General features: G+C 35.5%; 1 protein-coding gene across 1 annotated transcript in view; it reads left to right on the top strand.

The window, feature by feature from the left end:
- Positions 1-1146: 1146 nt before the first annotated feature.
- LOC132696575 (zinc finger protein chinmo-like) overlaps positions 1147-16000 on the top strand; it is a 64033-nt gene continuing 49179 nt past the window's right edge. The window contains exon 1 of the mRNA XM_060661475.1: positions 1147-1485. The gene's annotated coding sequence lies outside the window, so the exon portion shown is untranslated. The remainder of the gene's footprint in view (positions 1486-16000) is intronic.

The following is a 16000-nucleotide window of genomic DNA, read 5'->3' as shown; positions in this document are numbered from 1 at the left end:
ATTGTCTTTCTATCGTGCTCCTGGGGATCACTATGGAATTCTCGCAAAATCGATGTAATTTAATTGTGCATGCACCCTGTATAAAATGTCCTTCACATCTCGTCGAACTTCAAAGTTCCAGCAAACATCGGTAAATATCAAAATTTGCAAAAATAATAGCGTTGTCGAATGATATTTTTTCAAATATCTCGCGCCCTGTATAATTTCCGAAACCTGAAACTCTCACGGCACGGTTTACGATACTGTTCAAATAAAATTATCCCATCTTTAACGCTTTTTCATTTATCGCCAATAATTTAGCCACAAAAACGGAAATTTTTAGGATATTTTATATTTTTTGCCCATAAAAGACACACCCCGTATATGATACAATCATTGTTCGAAGTAGAGGTTATAGCCCCGGATTTTCCACGCGTCCTGGTTTAAGAATTTTTTCAAAATAGTAAACGCCGTAATAATCAATGACATCATGGCGTCTTGATAACCCCCGAAATAACGATTTCAATATGGATTTTTTCAAATATCCCGACCAGCGTATATTTTTGAAAAATTGTATCTTCTGCTTCTTCTGGTTCAAGAATTTTTTTGGTCCCAACCCCTAGCCCCCCTATTTTCAATACGTTCCGTCACGGGGCAAAGCTGCATATATGTGTGCCAAATATGAAGTCGATTGCTTCAAATTTCCGACACTTATCGTGTTTCCTAGCAAAAAACAGCCGAAAATCGCGAAAAAAAGATGGATACTGGTTTGGGATCAGGGCCATTTCTTATAAGCTTATGTGCTTCGTCGAAAGTTATTCAGGAAAAACCCAAACATGAGAACGGAGAACGAACAGACAAAAAAAATCGGTTTTGGAGTAAAAAACAGTACAAAATACAGTATAAAAAGCATCATATTTCTGGTAGAAGCACATTTATTTTACAGGGGTTGAACTTTGAGCATTTTTCAATTGCTTTCGTCTCCTTTTCCGCAATTTATCTATTTATAATATCTTATTGTATTGTATAATACATTTACATTCGTGGAACCGCGGCGTGTCGCGGAAATCTAGAGGCTATCGGCAACGTCGCAATCGACGCGGCAACCTTCCACCCTGCAGCAAGTCGGACAAGGTGGAAAATGCGCGTCGCACTTCGGGTGACATGCGCGTCGCATAGGTGCAAGAGAGGCGAAGGCGTCGCGATGCTTGTGCGTGCTAGTCCTTCCCCCCAAAAACTACACCGTGCATAATTGATTCCACCGGAATCCGCGGCGATGCGTTTTTGAGCCGTGAGTGAGACAGAGCTCCCTCTCCCCAGCCGAACCGCCATAACGTAGGAAATGTCTAGTTAAATGTTGTGATAAATGTGATAACCGCGTAAGTTAGGATATATATATATGTATATCGCGATTTTTCGAAAAAAAGCGACGCAAGTACCTGAATTTCGCGTTACCTTCGATGGGGGAGTAGAAACGTCCGGGGACCGGCAGTGTGAGAGAGAAAGGTGAGTGAATATGCGGATATTTTGCGCCCTAACCCTTTCGCAGTGTCCCTCGTAGGGCCGATAGAATAGGGGGTTCGTTATGGGGGGGGCCTCGACTATGAAAATGACGTTTATTTTTTAAAAATCAATACCGCGATGGTACAATATACGGGGGATGAAAGATATACATTGGGATGTCCACTGAAGCATTTGATATGCTAGGTAAAACAAAAACAAAAAAAAAGCTTAACGGATACGATGCCGTGCTGCGATACAGATATAAATTTGGACCTATCCATTGTAAGTACTTCAAGTCTATAAGGTCGTCTAATCGTCTATCGTTTTATAACGGTGTAAAATGGTGTAAAATTTTGAGTTTCCTGTATACATGCTAGTAGCATGTTCTACAGTTTGGGTGCATAATATTCATAAGAACACACAAGATGCTCCTATACTTATCTCAATAAATAGGACACCGAAGAAAAAAAGGTAATTGCAAAAAGTATTTCAACCTAGCTATATATTTTTATGTATACAGAGTGTTGAACACATGATTTAAATCACTTGTTTTTTTTTTTAAATGCAGTGTAATTTTTTAAAATCTTTTTTTTATTGAGACCGCCTCAAAAAGCACAACAAAAAATATTATCACTAAAAAGTAAAACACAATTAAAAAAAAAAGGCAAATAACGTAATAATATACACTTTTGTAGTATAGTTTGAACAGAAATACTAATTTTCTAGGCCCTTTTTCTATCCCGATCCTGCTGCTCATATTTGAATGTACAAAACCAAGTGCTGCAAAAAGCAGTTAAAATTCAAAAAAACAATATTAAAAAAAATCAATGATTTTTTATGACGTAGATGATGTCAGTTTGTTGTGTTGGTACCACCTTTTCAATCAAAAGTTGAATTGATCTTCACGAATCTGCCATACATAGTGGCACCGTATCATCTGTATGACTAATTATGGCACTGCTTTGATTTAGTTGCAACATATCATTTATATTATCAAGTAAATAAAAGTGGACCAAGAAAGCCACCCTTACGTTTTTAATATCGTTCTTATGTTCTTTCTCCGATAAATAATATTTATTTGTAAGTTCTTAAGTAACTTAGTATGACAAACTTCGTTGCATGTTTTGGAAAAATGGACAAAAAGCCACATACATCCTAAATCCGTACTCCAGGTGCGAAAGTATCTTATATTTGTTGAAAAATGTAGTCATCTGGGAATTTATAAGACTCTCCGATATTTTAGCAGAGCCTTATGGCGTTGGCTTTTGTATATAATTACCATTTTGAGACGCTTTGGAAAACGTTCCGGCTTGAAGTTCTTAGTATATGAGAAAGAGGTTCACATACCTCACACTATTCTGATATTATCCCAGCGGGTCGATTTTTTCGCTATGCTCTGAAGTCGTATCGATCGACGTTAAGCGGAAGCCCTACTACTCTTACGCATTTCACGGTAATCTGGATATCTAGAAAACTGGAAAATTCTGCCGAATCCAGTTTGCTCGTGAATAAACGATTTTGAAAAACAATTTTTAGGTTATGTCGAGATTTTAGTAGTGGGTCGTAGACGAAAACAATCGAAGTGGAAAAAGTCAAAAATTTCGGTTAGAACTGCGTCTCAAAAACTGGAAAATTAATAAATATGAATTTTATAACATATAAAAACATAAACCAAGCCATTTTCATTCATGTAGATTGATTTTTATGTATTCTGACTGGTCTTGGAAACTTTCGAGTTGTTCCGCAATTGTTAACCAATTTACTCAATTATATAAATATTTCAAAAACTTTCTTTGCATTAATTAAATTTAATATAGTTCATCAAACTTGGTGTCAAAAATCTGGAAAATTAATAAATATCAATTTTAAAATATGCGTAAATTATCAAACATATAAAAACAAATCCAAGCCAATTTTTTAACTATTTTTATAATATACAGGGTGTTTGCAATAATTAAGGGGGCGATTTTAGGATCCATTTTAAAAAGAAAACAAAAAGTTGTGAAAAACAAGATTTTTGACACACATGTATTGTGTATGTATATATCACATCTCCAATCATTTCTAAAGAAATTTATTCTCTTAAGTTTTTTGACAACACGCAGAGAAATTAATTTTTATTTTTATGTGAAAACCGTGGGATGGACTTTAAAAAAAAGAAGGAGAAAGGAGAAAAAAAGAGTTTGGAAAGTCGTTCGAAGAGTCAAGAAGAAGTGCCGAAATTTTTTTGATAGTCTACAAGGTGTTTCAAAACTAAAACTTAAGCGTGATTTGCCATACAAACGTCAGAAGCAACTAAAATCGTTAAAAACATAAATAGAACAATGAAATATTAAGGTACTGGGAAAGTATTGCTATCACAAAAACACATTATTTTTTAATTATAATTGTTTAGAAGATAATCGACAAATGTTGCTACAAACTATAACTACATTATTTTACAATTTTCTGTTTCTATTTTTTGCTTTAACTTTACCGTTACAACTAAATGCAGTTTTTTCATGGCATTGCAATTTCTGTAAATTTATTTAAGAAGAATGATTAAACAAAAGATAAAATTTTAAACCATGTTGAATGAGATGTTCGTTTTTCTGGTGTGCTGGAGTTGTTAGCTGTGAGTACTCTGTACACATTTTGAAAAAACATTGAAAATTTCCATACGTAAATAATATTTTGAGCATTTTAAATAAGGTCGCAAGGTAAGTGCTCGATGGGGTTTAGATCCGAACTTCGTGCTGGCCGATCTTAAGTTTCAGGTGTTCTTTTGCCTCCTTTCAGTTTCAATTCTGATCGGAGACTCCTTATCTGCGTTACAAGTGAAACATTGTGTATTTTCAATATTACCTGTTGTTTTTCCGGGCATATTTTTACCTGCGTTGCTTCTTCGCGTTTCTAGAACTGTCAAAATATTCAAACGCAATGCCTGCGTCTAATATTACGCTAAAATCTAGGGCAATACGAGGGGTCGGTAGTCGAATGGGCAACAAAAGGTCGACCTTCGGTGCACGACTTATAGAAAAACGAGTTTTATATCGCCCTTCCTGGTCGCTGTCAAATTTGCGGGTACGTTTTGGTCTTTTGTCCAGTCCCATGCAAGTGGACCACGTTTTAGCGTAAATAAGGATTGTACTGTGGTCAATCGCCTTATCGAAGATGTGTGTGAAGAACATTCGGATTTTTTATAACTGAATTTCTCGGAGATGTTATTTTTAAATCTTACCCTCCACAACTATTAGTTGCCGAGAGTTTAAACTTCGGTTTAAGCTGTTGGAAAATGTCGCCGGTTGCCTATACTAGTTAACTTTTCAAATAAATTTGAAAAGATCAACATGTTACATTTTTCCATTAAAGCTTTTATGGAAACCGAATATAACCATTATATCAACATAAATATAAAAAAATACATCATTACCTAGTCAAAAGTAAAAGAAATACTATATTGAAAGCTAACGAAATATTTTAGGGGGACTGTTTATGAAGCAAGCACTAGTTTGAAGGCAAACTGCTGGCCCTAGAAGTTTTAAATAATCAAGAAAGGCATTGTAGAACCGATGACATATCTCATTAATTTTTCCTTTTTCCATTAATCCGTTCCCAGCATTCTAAAAAATGCGGTACTCATACCACGCTATGAAAAAAACGATGCAACAGTGACTTCAAATTAAAGAGCTATAGCACTCCTATCCGTTTTGGAAAGTCGAGGCCTTTTTTCCGGCATGCAAAATCGATCGACGCAGGCAGCAGACAGCATTTGTTTTGTTCGATTTACAAAGAACATTTGACTTGGTCGATGTTGATATTTTAGATTTGTTCAAATGGTCTTACAGGTACCGCCTTAAAATGGTTAAGATACTTTTCTGGGGGATCGTACGTAGTCGATCAAATCGCGAGATGGCCAAAGATTTGAATACGTCTCTGACTTCAGGCCAGCGAATTGCGGTGTACCTCAGTGCAGTTTACTCGGTCCTTTATTGTTCATAGTGTTTATAAATTATGTGTTTTCATCTTTCCCCCATACTTACTTTTCCCTTTTTGCGAATGATCCAGTTTCTACCCTTTCTGCAGCATCGTCTGAGCAACTTAGCATTGCAAGCAAAACAACTGTTGTGCAAATGAAACATTGTGCAGAAATTAACTAATTGATAATAAATAAAACACTGGATTTAAATAAGAATTTACTATTATGCTTCAGTAAAAGCACAATCCAACAGAAAATTGTTTTAAAATTCCTCGGAGTTTATGTAAACTCGAGACTCTCCTTGTTCGAACAGGTGGATCACATTCTCAAAAAACTGTCGGTTTACTGCTTTTTCATGTGGAGGCTCCGTCGGCAGGTTTCCATCCCCTTGTTAAAAATGTACTATTTTTTCTACGTCTATTCCTGTCTCAACTACGCCTTGGTGTGTTGGGGAGGTTCCCCACGTGCGGACCAAGTCTTTAGGATGCAGAAACGCATTTTACGGACTCTACTGTTTTTTTGTCGAGACCTATTTCTACAACACTCTTACTACATACTAAATTGTGCCACTTATCTTAATCTTAATCTTAATCTTAACGTAAAAATATCTTCACACCGAGTGTCCCTTATATCAAATAGTCCTTTTGTTTATACTGTATTTTTTTTAATAAATTACCCATCGAAATGAAAGAGATAGCAAGTCAAGTCGTTGTTTGTTATTTATGTATTTTTATTTATCTAACATTATAATTATTATTATCATTAATTAATTAACTATGCTATGATAATTTTATATTTTTATATTCGTATTATGCTAACAATATCCAACACTTGTAACTCAAGTTTTATGGAAATAAAGCTATGTTTATCTTTAACTAAGAAATGACCGTCGTGGTCTCCGAAGTTGTGAACCAAAATTTCAGTCTCACTCTAACTGGCTCACTTAAAGTGCTCGCTTTCAAACTGTAACACTACTGTTAATTAGGTTGTGTTGTCATTTTTCGTAAATGTCATTAAGAGGTTGTTTTCTTTCAGCATATTGGTGATAACGCAAATCGCTTGCCGTGTCTAACTAACCAAAACTAGCACTACGCAGTGGTCGAAAACTCCCGAGCAAAATGTCACTGACTGATAAAAATTGATTATTCAGTTTAATCACTAATAAAGTAGTAGAAACTCATTGCCGCGTAAAAAAGTTGTTTTGGATTTTTTTTCATGGATATCGATATCAGTATAAAAGATTACATCGATACCTAGTGAAATACTATATTAAAAGCAAACTAATCAAGAGTAACCAAATATTTTATTCAGTATATATTTTACCGAGCAAAATAATATGCCCTGCATGGTCTCCGAAGTTGTGAACTAATATTTCAGTCCTACTTTAACTGGCTCACATAAAGGTTTTGCTCGCTTTCAAGTCTACCTTTATGATAATGACAACATTTTTTTTATTAGTTTAAAACATCCCAGGATTGAATGATTGATTCACTTTAATGATTGATTCGCTTTAATTACCGATTGTTTTAAAACCCACACTTCCGAAAAATAGCCTGCAGCTCTAGATATCAATTTGCGGTTTTTACCGTTATATTTTTTATGAACATTGAGTTTCGGGTGCTATTTTAGGAAGCGTCCGGTTTGGTGCGCCTTGTACGTTTTCGTGACCGAACTTTACGAACGTCCGCGATCCCCGAAAACTCAATCGAACGGTCAAAACGTGCAACCATAGAAACAGAAGCGACCTCTATGGGAAAACAGCGGAGAAAGGGACCAAATAATTACGCAATGCTCCCGTTAACATTCTAACATAGTTCCCGTTCTTCTCTTTATTATTTCCTAGCACAATTCCTCGGGCGCCTCACTGCCTCCCCACCCCTGGATCATCGCATACAGACCCCCCCACCCCGCCCCAACCCCACGGCCCCGAACTTCCTCCCGATTTCGCTTTCGTGCACACACGTCAATCGGCGGTGTTGCCAAATGCTTTTTTCAATGAGTTACAAGGTGTAGTTTGTTTTAACGAAGCGGATTGGCGTGAAAAGTTAAAAATAATCGAGGAATAGGAAACGGCTGTTGTAGCCGCTGTAGTTATGAACGCAAATATTGGCGTGAAGCCGAAAATGCTGAAATACCTACCTTAAAAATAATAACATCAATATTTATTCATATATTTAGCTATTTTTTCTTTTTTTATTGATTTGAAACTCTTTTTTTCCTTGAGCTGCGCGTAGATGTCTGGTTTGAAAAGTTCAAAATCATTAAGAATTAACTTGCTGACATTCCGCCAATCATCCAAATATCCTAAATAAATGCAGGTATATGTTTGCATCAGCTCTGGCAATTCTGGATTAAAAGCTAGCCAAATATTTATGAGGGCTGCTTGTAAAGCACTTATTTGAAGGAAACATTTGAAGTTTTGCATACTTCACGTCACAAAACCAAAACTTATTTAATTGTTCTTTTTATTACTCTTTTTTTTTTTGCTGTTGATTGCAATTGACCACAATAGTTCGATCGTTCCACATTGTCGCGTTGCTCAGTTTGAAATTCCGATAACTGGCCAGCAGCGAAGCTGAGAAAACTGTAATACTCAACATTTAAAATTTCAATTCAGTTTAGTCGCGTAGCTGTCTGACCCGAAAAGTTTAAAATCAAGAATTAAGAAGTGGCTATCGTAGCCTCTGTAGTTATGAAAAAAATTCTCTTTTAGTTTCGCTTTAAGATATATTTTTTGTTAAGCTGCGCAATAGCTCAGGTCGAGAAAAGTTTAAAATCTGGAGTATCCTCAGTTATGACAAAATTTAAGTTAAAAGTTATCCAGGCAAAACTCAGATACTCTTAAAGAAAAATCGTCTTCATCAATTCATTTTCCAGATAACCCTTATATAGTGGGTAAATAAACAATAAGTATTCAAGGTAGAAACAAAAGGTGCAAATATAATGAGAAGAATAGGAAAAGTGGAACAAAAATGAAGCATCATTGGCGTTTAGGAATAAAAAATTTAAACTTAGCTCTAAATGCATGGTATGCACCACCAAGACCAGAACAGTCCAGAGAGTTAACTAGTGAAGCAATATTGTAAGAATATGACCTTTTAAATACTTTCTTTCTATGCTGGAGTATGGTCAACAATCCCCCATTACTCAAGTTAATCCCATGAATGTTTACTCTGAAGAAAATATTATTAAACAGACTTATTTTTAATGCAATATATATGCAACATAGATCTAATATGGATATTGAGTCAACCAGCATCTCAAGCATGAGTTTTGAAGTTTTTGGATTCGTCTTTTATTGGATGCATCAAGGCAAGGGCCGTAAACGCTAGAACAGTAGTTCAGCTGGGACAACACCATAGAGTCGCAAAGCAGCCTCTTGGTCTCTTATGATAAGTAGTATCTATAACAAAATAAATTAGTTTTAAAGTACCATAAGCTTTTTTCAGTTCTTCAGTTACATGCTGACGGAAACAAAGTTTAGAGTCCAAGAAGAAACCCAGGAAGCATAAAATTGCAGGGGATAATTAATGGTTAACAAGAGCTGATATTAAAATTTCAATTTCAAAATGGCTTCCCGTCGACCCGGACTTTTCCGTAATTCCGAAAATTCAATACGCGTACCTTCGAACGGTGCCGGCAACGTCGGGATAACAGACAGAGACCGAAAGTGAACTCCAAATAGTAAATTGAAATGGAAAGTAAGAGCTTACTACAGCTGGGATCGCTCCCCCACCACCGCCCGCGTTGCGGGGGAGGGGGGGCCGTTCGCGTGGTGTGCGGGGAAGGTTGGCGCGGTAGCAGGGTCGGCGGCGTTGCCAAATCGATGGGAGGGGAGAATTATTTATTTAAACCTGAAGAAGTTTTTTGTTTTTGGCCGCGTATCTTTCATTTGGGCTCCGATTATGGCGAGATTATTAGGGAACGTCTTATTAAAATGTTATCTATCAAAACAAGGCCTTTGAATAGCGCTAGCGTAAATTATAAGCCGTAACTCAAAATTCTTCCAAAATATGGCTGTTTGGTTTAGACAGTGTTATAGGCTACATCGAGAGCAACAATTTTTATATATACGGTTTTCGTCCATCACATCCTCTGTGTGAGATATTTCAAAAAATCCAAATGAAAATTACCATTTCTCGCCCTCAAATTAGACACCCTATTTTCTGGAAAACTATTTACTCTACTGGAAAATTTCATATACCAAGAAACGTGGGAGACCGGGCGTATAACCTCTATTTCGAACATTGTTTGAATTATATACAGGGTATGGTGTTTATGGGCAAGAAATCTAAAATATCCTAAAAATTTTCGTTTTTGTGGGTAAATTTTTGGAGATTTTCGAATAACTGTTAGATACGGGATAATTTGATTTGAACAATATTGTAAACTGCGTCGAAAGATGGATCCAGTTTTCGCCTATAATACAGAGTGCGCGAGATATTTGAAAAAAATATATATTTTAAATCGGAATGACAAGTACAAATTTACGAAAATATGCCGTAACTTTTAAGTGAACAGCTCAGCTGACCTTCGCCGAGCTGAAAATAAATACGGTTTTAGTTATTTTATTTATTTATTGAATCGTTGGAAAAAAATCGGGAACGGCGGCAGCGTCGCAACGCGTGGGCAGACAAAGGGGGGCCGCTGGCTCCCCGCGGGGGGCGGCGTTCCTGTCGCCGGCGAGTCGCCGGCGCAGACACCTTGCACTCGGGGCTGCTGTCGCCGTGCACAAGCACCCTTGCACCCCCGCAGCAGCGTCGCGTCCCTAACGACGGCCCGCGACGTTGCCAAGTCGCCTCGGAATTCGGGGGGACCTTGGATTCCGAATCTCAAGGACGCGACTCCGGGCGCCCGCTTCGGAGGTCGAACACGCGTGTGTCTCTCTCTTTCTAACCCCGCACGGAGACGTCAGGTGATGTTTGACCGAAATCCTCATGATTATTTTCTAAAATGCAAATATGAAATTAACAGCAACGGTTCAATTACTTGTTTGTTAAATTGGTATTCATTTTCCAATTTTAGGAAAAAGAATAACCCAATATAGTTCAAGTTTCCCTAAAACTTCCTCTTCCTTTCAATCCAATACTGAATCGTTTCAGCATTTCACGGAACAAAATGAAAGCCACTTTTGGAAAATTTTAATAAAAATAACGTTTTAGAATACTTTTAGTTCGTGATCAGTTAGGTAAAAGTACAGTAAAATAAAACTTTATGGTACTAAGTAGATGCATAAAGGGGATTCGGAAGAACATAACCTCAAAACACAATCGCGCCCCGGTTATGTTGGTCTGAACTCTCTTTGTTTTGAGAAGGGTGATTATGTTCTGAGGCTATGTTCGTCGAAACCCCCTTTATGCACTGGAGTAGCTAAATGATTTTTATTAATGAGTCTCAAAGAAAAATGAAATAGGATAATGAGTCCTTACAGTTAATTTTTGTCTAGAATTGAAGTCGTTTTTGGAAAAAATACTTTTAATTCGTGATTGGTTAGGTAAAAAACTGTACTAGAATAAAGCGTTATGGTAGTAGCTAAATGGCTTTTTTATTGAGTTTCAAAGAAATATAAAATTTGATAACGATTACTGTTAATTTTTGGTCCAACATTCTTTATTTGCAGCCTCAACTTCTCAATTTTCTCGAATAATTCGCCATGATATTTAAAAGCTTTTCTTCGAATTGCTATCTGCACAGTAAAATGTCAGTTTATCGAAATAACTTTACTTTTTTTTTTAATGCAAATATGAATTGAACGACGATTTCGACGTCGTTGGGAGATTTTTTTACGTTTAAATTATATATTTCCAGTTGACTACTGTTTAATTAATTGTTTGATAATCGCAAAATTTAATTTAATTAAATATTAATAAGGTTCTGATTGGAATAACGACAGACTGTGTGACTGCGTATCAAAGAAACTTAATGGTTCTTCTTTTGCTATCTTAACATTGATATCTTCCTTAAAAACCCCTCATTAATCTCTTGCAATATCTTAAGTTGGGGAAGAACAATAGACTCGTACCGAATCTTTGTCCAGTAAAACTTAAAGCCAGTAAAACTCGTACAGGTAAGACAACTTTCAAAAAAGATCTGATATTTTCGAGTTAAAAAAAATCGTTACTATTGCTATAAAAAATGTCCTTTTCATTCCAGGCAAAAGTACTATAATACGCGTCCTGCCGAAACTAGAGAGGTAGAGCAAAAGAATTTCAAACAATATTCAAAATCTGTACTGACAACAAAGGTTATATTTATAATATAATTATTTTTGTAATCTAATCTAATTTAAGGGCCGAATAATGGGATTAATAGTAAGAAATGTTTAATAATAATTTCTTACAGTGTTGTCAGACCCGTGTTGGAATATGTATTTTAAATTATAGTTATAGTGAAAACCTTCATTTCTATTATCTTTGGAAAATCATAGAACAAATTGTGATTTATTGTTTCTTTATAAATTTGTAAACAATTTTATTGAATCTCCTTTCGCTTTCAGAAAATATATTTTGAACTATTTTGCTCTGAGCTTTAAAACCCTTAAACGACACTTAAGACGGTACACCAATTAACACACTGTAATTAGTTCTTCGTTTTATTTAACTTGAAAAAAATAATTTAAACTAGTCAACTGACTAAGTATCTTTTGTGACATTTGGTGTTTTCCTGTTATTGGACGGCTACGTCTGTCTGTAAGAAAGATTTGTTTATAAATACATCAATAAATAAATAAATCTGAATACGAAAATTATATGATAATAAAAAATAGAATTTGAGACACGGTTTGGCTATGTGTTTGCTGGTCTTCTTCACGTAAAATTTTGTATTTGTTTTATGTAATATTTTTATGTTTTTAAATTTAAACCTAAATCAATAAAATTAATTTAAATAATAATAGTCTGTTATTTATCTTGTTGTTAGTATGTTATTTTATTAAAACTGTAAAAAGAAAACTAGATATTTTGTTTCTTTACAAATGATTGGAGATTGTAAGAATAATTTTTATTTTAAGAGAAATCAGTGGCGTACCCTCAATGTATTTTTAAAGAATTGAGGTACACTAAATAGCGCTTCTTGATCCATGTGCCAAATTTCATTACAGATATTAACAAAATATATGTTCATATGAGCTTTTCTTTTTAAAATGGACCAAAAAATTGCGCCATTTATTATTGACATTCAATTAGAAAACACCCAGTATAAAAATATATGAATTCTTTAAAAAATCAGTGGCGCACCGCGATTTTACAAAGGGATACGTACCGAATGGTCGAATTTTATTTAAATTGATTTAATAGATTAATCAAAAACGATTTTCTCGAGAAAATATTCCAACAAAAAAAATGGGCAAAACGAAACTGCACCCCTTTCGACGCGACGTTTGCCCCAGATATCCCCGCCCGAACCCCCGAGCCCGCCACAAAGGGCCAAGGCCTTTCGATACGCCGCCCCGCCGTTTCGACTCCCCACCACCCCATCACCCCACTGGATGGGGGTTGCGTGTGTCCCGGGGTTGCCAGGTCCCAATTTTTTTCCTTTACGCCGGGAAGTGAGGGGGGAGCGAAGTTGGGTCGCAAGTTCTGAAAGGGTGGGGGCTTACGAAGGAGAAGGTAGAGGAGAAATGCGAGGTCTAATTGGGGTCTGAGAGTGGGGGGGGGCATTTTGAGACGCAAGGCAGCAACCCCGGGAAGAAAAATTCGAAAAAAAAAGCGAACACCCTGTATATGTGTATAATGTCGCGTTAGTATAGTCTGTCTCAATCTTCGTCGCGTTGATTTTCGACGGACCTTCCCCAACAAAAAGTTACTATTATTAAAATTATTATATTTCTTTCTTTATGATGTTTCTTGAGTGTTGATCATTTTTCGAAAAACGTATGTTACGAGACTATAACATGTGTCGCTTGAAGTAAAACAGGTTGTGAAAAGTGTGTACAAAACTTTATTGAGTAGATGACTTGTTCAACAAGAAGCTTTAAAAGAAACCTGTCTACTTACAAAAACGCCAATATGGTCGATAAAGGATATTGAACAACTTAGGGGAGCTGTCGATAGTTTCTTTCAGATTTTTAACTCAACTATCCATCGATTATCAATTAAATGGTTCAGGAAAAAGAAAACTTATGATGACATAATTTTGAGTTGAAATGAAAAAATCTAAAACGACATGGAATAATGTTAATTCGGAGAGACGGTCTAAGTACAGTATCTCTATTCAATCATCAATTACAGTTCAAACAGATATTTTGCTTCTGTGTCAGCAGAGATAACGAAAACCATCACATCTTTAACTAGACCCAATTTCTCGTTTTTTATGTCAGCATTTTTGGAGAGTGATCTAAGGGAAACGATTTTGAAATTTAAAAACTCTCATTGTCTTGACTATTATGGTCTAAATGCCATTCAATATGTTCACTTCTGAAACCTATTACGTTACTAATAAACAATACCATTGAAGAGATATGTTTTCCGGATGAATTAAAAGTGACAAAAATCCTTCCACTTCCAAAAATGGGGATTGGAAAAAAAATTGAGTCGATAATAAAAGATAAACTTAAAATTATTAACAGATACCCAATTTGCCTTATGTACATTGATTGAGCATGTGGTTGGCGGGTTTGAGGAGGGCTTGTCGACTTCGGTAACGATGTACGACCTCAACAAGGCATTCAACTGCGTGGATGCTAAATATACTTCGTTCCAAACTAGAACACTAGCCCTTTTAGAATCGCATTTGACTGGAAGAAAGCAATATGTTGTCTGGAGTGCCTCAGGGATCCATCCTTGGTCCACTTTTCTTTATAATATACATAAATGACCTGCTTGCAGTAGACTCTATGCGGATGACACATTATTGATTGAATTGGAGAAAGAGAGAAGAACTAGATTGCAGAAGTCTGCGGTTCGGGTTCTGGGGGTTGCCGCTTAATATTCAAAATATTGAAAATACTTACCTTAATCTTTAGTTGAAGTCCGCTCAATTTTTTCTGTCTTTCCGACTCATGCTGGCCATCACAGCTGACAATATCATAACATTAAGATCGAGGTTGTGAACCACACAAAAAAATAAACTTAATCTAGATTTCTATAACATTTTTGCACACACTTTTTTTCAGTCCAAAAATATTGATGCTAAACGACCTTCCATTAAAAGATTTAAACAATTATCAGGCACAGTAGATCTAGTTTGTTTTGTAAATTAATTATTCTTAGAGTGTACCTGTATATACAGAGTTTTACTTTCTGGTTACACTGCTTTAATTGTTTATGTGGTACATATTTATCTTGTGTGTTATAAGTGGTCAATAAACGATTATTATTATTATTAATAGTGGAGAATTAAAGGAAATGAATAAACCTGGTTGACCTAATAAGGAGGACAATATATTATCTTTATCAAAGCTACCTAGGACAAAAATCTAAACGGAGATGAAAGCAATATAAATATTCTCCTTGCCATCCTTCATAGAGTTGTAGACAAAAGTACTAATGGAATCACACAAATTACGCCCTTGAAAATATAATAAAAAGAAATTAAAAAATATAAATTAACTGATCCATAATTTACCTTGATCAAACCTGGTTTGATATTAAAACTGTCAGACGAAAGCACCTTCAAATATAAAAAAACGCATCACCATAATACCATAATCAAAATACTGATTTGTATCAAACTGCTTGCAAAGAATATTAAGCATTCCAGGTCGGACTATCATGACGATACAAGTGCTGAACTTTTTAAAAAATAGGTTTCAAAATAGTCTCTTATAAAATGTTCCCAATAACAAAACCACTCAAAGCACCAGCCTCATCAAGATCAAATACTGAAAGGAATATTTGTTAGAAAATTGTATTTATTTTGAAATCAGTTTCAAAAAAGCGCAATTTTTGGAGGGAATATTTTGCGATGATTTGGCTGAACAGGCAGAGCATACTGTTACTTCTACTTTAAGTACCAGTGTTATAAATTTGTTAAACAATGAAATGAATGACATGCCAATTAAGAACTGCAAAATTCAGTATAAAAATTGAGGACTCCTACATTTCTATAAAAAAACCACATAATATCTATTATAATTAATCTCAGTGACGACAAAATTAGATTTAGACATGTATAATAAAAATAGATTTACATAATTATCAAACTCTAATGTTTTATCCTTTAATATCCACCTGACCGGTCGGCAGGTAACTTCCAAACTGCAGCACGATGAGGATAATTCTTATTTCAATGCGAAGTTATTGACGTGTTGGCGGATGCGCCGGGTTGAATTTGTACTGTTCACCTAGTTACAAATGTTACCGCTTCTCTATACGTTTTAGAAAAAACGTGTAACGCAAGAGATGCGTTGATTATTTCATATTAAATTATTGTTCATATACAGGGTGTGCCAACAAAAGCGTAACAACCTCATTTTAGAATTGAATATTCCGTATTGGTATTCGGTGGATTCGAAACAATTTTGTTGAAATCTAAATACTGTCTTCTGAAAACCATTAGCCATTTTGGTATTTTTGGGACAACCCGTATAGTACGAAAGTGATTTTAATACGTTGCCGCGGT

This window comes from Cylas formicarius, unplaced genomic scaffold (genome assembly GCF_029955315.1).
Source record: "Cylas formicarius isolate icCylForm1 unplaced genomic scaffold, icCylForm1.1 PGA_scaffold_1__22_contigs__length_36826433, whole genome shotgun sequence".
NCBI lineage: Eukaryota > Metazoa > Arthropoda > Insecta > Coleoptera > Brentidae > Cylas > Cylas formicarius.
Note: the sequence above shows the minus strand (reverse complement) of the source record. Positions and strands in the feature narration are given on the sequence as shown.